General features: G+C 38.5%; 1 non-coding gene across 1 annotated transcript; it reads right to left on the bottom strand.

Moving 5' to 3' along the window:
- Positions 1-1,451: 1,451 nt before the first annotated feature.
- Positions 1,452-1,590, bottom strand: LOC120259754. Its single transcript, XR_005536306.1, has one exon. It is a non-coding gene; the product is annotated as a small nucleolar RNA Z247 (small nucleolar RNA).
- Between the last annotated feature and the right edge of the window lie 3,578 nt (positions 1,591-5,168).

Genomic DNA, 5,168 nt, shown 5'->3' with positions numbered 1-5,168 from the left:
GAACACACATTGTTGGGATCGAAATTCGAGTTTATGAGTATTATATGGACGGAGATTTGGCCAACACGCACACCCAAACACACGAAGGAGTGAGTAATCTGGTTTCTTGCCAAGTAATCTTTCCAACGGTGTGGAAAACTGGAGGAGCTTGCTAGGTGTGCGATTAATGAGATATGTGGCTGTAATAAAAGCTTCGTCCCAAAATTTAAGGGGCATGGAAGCATGAGCTAGGAGAGACAAGCCAACTTTAACAATATGTCGGTGTTTTCGTTCGGCAGACCCATTTTGTTGATGGGCATGTGGGCAAGAGACGTGGTGTGTGATACCTATTTTTGAGAAGTAGGAGTTTAATTTCTCATACTCTCCTCCCCAATCTGATTGTATGGTGATAATTTTCTGGTTTAGGAGTCTTTCTACAAGAACTTGAAATTCTTGAAACTTTTGCAGAACTTCAGACTTATGCTTAATCAAATATATCCAAGTAAACTTGCTAAAATCATCAATAAAACTCACATAATATTTCTTTCTGGCCACAGAATCAGGAGCAGGACCCCAAACATCGGAAAACACGAGTTCTAATGGAGCAACCGAGACACTTGGAGACTTAGGATAGGGGAGCTGATGGCTCTTGGCCTGTTGACAAGCATCACACACTGACACTTTATTGGACTCTTTAGAAAACGAAAGTTTATTTCTAGAAATAACTTGCCGAACAATGGCACTAGATGGATGACCTAGCCTATCATGCCATCTAGTCAAGGAAGGTTTGGTGACACTGAAAGCTTGCTTCTGTGACTGGGATGATGATGATGAGGGCAAAGGATACAGACCACCTCTACACTTGCCTTGAAGTAGAACTTTCCTCGTGACCTGATCCTTGATCAAAAAGAATTTGGAGTGAATTTCAAAGAAGGCATGGTTATCAGCAGCAAGGCGAGCAGCAGATATCAAATTTTTCTTGGCATCGGGAGTAAACAAAACATTATTAAGATAAAGGGGACGATCAGGAGTGTTAATATGAGTGTGACCAGTATAACTAATGCGCATACCTGTCCCGTTGGCCGTGTGAATCTGATCTCCACCGTTGTATCTCTCCCGAACGCTTAGCTTGTCTAGTTCGCCCGTGACGTGATCCGTGGCACCGGTATCAACATACCAGTTTGTGTCAATCCCGTAGGACTGCGTGACAGCTGATGCGGTCTTCTCCTGTGGAACGAAATCAGGATCATAGCGATGCCAGCAGATACTGACCGTGTGCCCCATCTTGCCACAGAGTTGGCAGATAGGATGTTCGCCTCCGCGTCCACCAGTTGGACCTCGTCCTCCACCGCGACCACGACCAGGATTGGCAGGAGGATTGCCACGATTGCGACCTCGGCCACGCTGGTTTTCGCCTCGTCCAAACGAGGCAGAGTTTGCTTGATATGCACCTTGTCGCAGATCTGCTCTGCCTTCAAACCCCAGCATCTGTGAGTAGAGCTCGGCCACACTGACCGGCTCCACCCGGGCTGCTAAAGCCGACACAATCGGCTCAAAGTCAGCGTCAAGCCCGGCGAGTATGTACGACACCATATCTTCATCGTCGAGTGGCTTTCCGGCAGCCGCAACCTCATCACCTAGAGCTTTCATCTTGGTAAAATATTCATTAACTGTCATATTACCTTTTTTTGTAGTGGAAAGAGCAATCCGAGTGTTGATCGCCCGGGCTCGAGTCTTCGAAGAGAACATCTTCTCGAGAGCTGTCCATAGCTGTGCAGCCGTGGAGACTGACACAACTTGTGTTAGGACGTCGCGCGACAGGGACGACATCAGGTATCCGAGGACTTGCTGATCAGCGGCGATCCACTGGGTGTACGCCGGATTTGGTCCCTTCATAGTCTTGTCACAATCTTTGATGTTGATCTCCGACGGTGGCGCGACGATAGTGCCGTCGAGGTAGCCAAACATCTGGGCTCCCCTCACAGTGGGAAGGGCTTGTGCCTTCCATAGCAAATAGTTGTTCTTGCCTAGCTTCTCTGTCACCGGAACGCCAAACGGCGAGGTGCCAGCCGGAGCTGAGGAGGAAGATGTGCTCATGGCAGCTAGTAGATGTATCTATGAGGAGGAAGGCTCTGGTACCATGAAAACTTTAGTGGAAGCGTTCTCTAACCTCTCACGGAGGCCGCGTAGCTTTGTTATATAGCTGGCAAAACGCAGCGTTGGTTACAAGAAGGTTACAATTGTTAGAGGGATATTAATTCTTATCTATAAACTACTTCTATCTTTAATACATTGCTATGAGTCTTATCTTGAGAAGCATATCTTATCTCTAACATCTTATCTCTAACATGTCATACCTCCTAGTTTTACCCCTGGTTTTGAGGTATTAATTTCACGGTTTTACATATTCTTAATTTTTTTAAATAAAGGTGTTTATTACTTATTTGTTAAAAAATTAGATTTTAAAAATATAGATTTTTAAAAATAATAAATTCAGTAGTATTTCATTTTTTAATATCCTTAAAAATTTTAGATTAATCCTGATACCAAACACGACTAAAGGCGAAGAATAAAGTTGGTTTTATTATAAATAAAAATTATTTTGGTTGTTTTAGAGATTATTTTATAGGGGTATAAATGTAATTTTACCTGACGCTTAAAATATTCTGTTTAATAAAGTGATCGGACGGTCCAGAGATCATGAGTCATGACAGATCGACAGAGATTGAATGGGGATATTATGGTAATTTCACACCAAACAGCGAAAATGGCCGGGGCGGTGCCACGTGGCAAAGATGAGATCGCATGCGGTGTCAGCCACGCAATTGTGGGTCCCACAAGAAAGGACTGGAACTAAAGGGATTTTTGCCACGTGTCAAAACACGGTAGGGCCCGCGGTGAGATTTGGTGGGCCACACCCTCAAGAACCATGAAATAAACTTTATTATTTAATATCACTTAAATCAAATTAATAATTTTATTTAAAAAAACTAGCCACATTTTCCATTACAAAAAAATATACATATAACATATATATATATATATATGAGTCAGCCATCTAGGATGTCTAGCAACAACAACTGTTAGATCATCATCTAACGATTGTGTGATTTCCCTCTTTCTCTATACATTGTAAATTTTTCTCATCTGCAAACACTATCTCATTTCCAAAAGCTATGTTTCTTTGCCTATGAATGTTGCGATGCGAGCCTTCTCTGATTACTAAACATAGTTAGGCTTCAATAATTGGAATATAATTAAATCTTTTATTTATGTAATTTTTTTTGAAGTTTTTCTCAATTCATAAGTATATCTTGGGCACTCACTATCATTAACAAACATTAAAAGTTGGTTTATTGAAAACCTATACATCAGTTCATACATCAACTAAACATTGAAAACACTAACTAAAATCACCAACAAATTAAAAGAAGAAATATGTGAATGGGGAGGACATGGTTTGCAATACTTGGCCTTCGAGTTAGACTCTAGGGCAAATTGAGAAATTTAGATTTTAGTTAAATTAGGATAAATTTAAATTCAAATATTAGTCCCTGTACCTTTACGTTTGTAGTGGATTTTTTTTCTAAATAAATGAATTTCAAACTAATTTGGTTAAATTTGGATATTTTTTAAATTCAAATATTATGTGGTAATCCTTAGAGAGAGTTTGAAATTTTGCTATTTATAAAAACCCAAATCTCTTAACCTAAGCTCTATTCTACAATAAATCTTCTCTTTCTCTTCTAACTCCTCTTGGAGTGAATTTTGAGCAAGGATTCCCTTCCTTTCTTTCTACTTAGATTGAAGATTCGAGGTAAGATTGATCTTCCTTTCTTTATAATAATTTTTCTTGTTTTGGCATCACCATGTATCTTTCCACTTAATTTTATCGATTCCTTATACTTTGATAGGAGATCTTTAAAATAAGGAGACTATTATTTTTAAATTTATGGATTGTGATAGATTTAGGAGTTTAGAATAAAAGAGATTTCTTGATTGATAAATCTTGTTATTTAGATTTAGTGTTTTATGGATTTGTTAATCTTCCATTAATTCAATGACTTATGAGCTCAAGATTTCTCTGATTTTTCAATGCATGATTTGTTCTAACCTTAATTAAAACTAGCTTGAGTCAATCAAAATTGATTCTAGGCCAAATCGAACCCTAATTCTTTATGTATTGTATATAGGACTTGAATTGCGCATATTTCTCTTAAATGTATGATTTTTAGGTAAAATTTTGCATTAAATTAGATTTGCTTTTAGGTTGAAAACTCTCAAGTGAAGACAAGGAGCTTGTGGAGGAGTGCCGCAATTAAGCTCTCAGACTTACGGGTCTAAGCACAATGAGTGAATGGCTTTCCTTAAAAGTTATTTTCAAAATAGTTTTTCATATTTGGTTTTTAAATGATCGTGTTACTACTATATACTATTCTATATTGAATTTCTTTATATGGTTATTTGTGACTTATGATACACTATGATTTATTTTAAAAAGGTCTTTATTTCAATTACATTGACATATGATATTTTGACATTGGTGACCATGAGTCTGTGACTCGGCTACTACAGTGGCGGTCTCTACGGTCCTGCCTAATAAGAGACGACATGGTAGACTGACTAACATTGGTTATCCACCCCGTGGCGGAGTATATTCTTATGTTTAGTTATGTTAGTTGAATCCACCCGCGTGAAATAAATGGTTACTGTTTTGTCAATTATCGCTTTGTTTTCAACATTTTCTCGAATGCTCCACTTATTGATGTTATGTTATTTTAAAATTGTATTTTTATGTAAGTTTTGCATATGTATTTAGTTGTGATGAAAGTTGCATGATACTTTTACCTTACGGAGTTCAGGGGTAAGGTGAGTGTTTATGTTACCTATTTCGGGATATCATGGCAATTGCCATTGCTAAGTGGCAGGCCAGGGCATGACATGGTTGGCAATGAGGGAAAGCCCTAGTAATATTGGGATGGCTTGTTAGTGGGGCAGGCTTGGGGGAGGAAATGGCATGGCAGCAGATTAGAGATTAGGGAAAGGTTTCTTATGAGTGAAAATAGGGAAAAAGCTCACAACTTTTGGATAAGAATCCAACGTCTCTAGAGTTGAAAACTAGGAACGTTTCTGAATAATATATGACATATATATATATATATATATATATATATATATATATATATATA

This window comes from Dioscorea cayenensis, chromosome 4 (assembly GCF_009730915.1).
Source record: "Dioscorea cayenensis subsp. rotundata cultivar TDr96_F1 chromosome 4, TDr96_F1_v2_PseudoChromosome.rev07_lg8_w22 25.fasta, whole genome shotgun sequence".
NCBI classification, from domain to species: Eukaryota; Viridiplantae; Streptophyta; class Magnoliopsida; order Dioscoreales; family Dioscoreaceae; genus Dioscorea; species Dioscorea cayenensis.
This window is presented reverse-complemented; position numbering and strand designations above follow the sequence as displayed.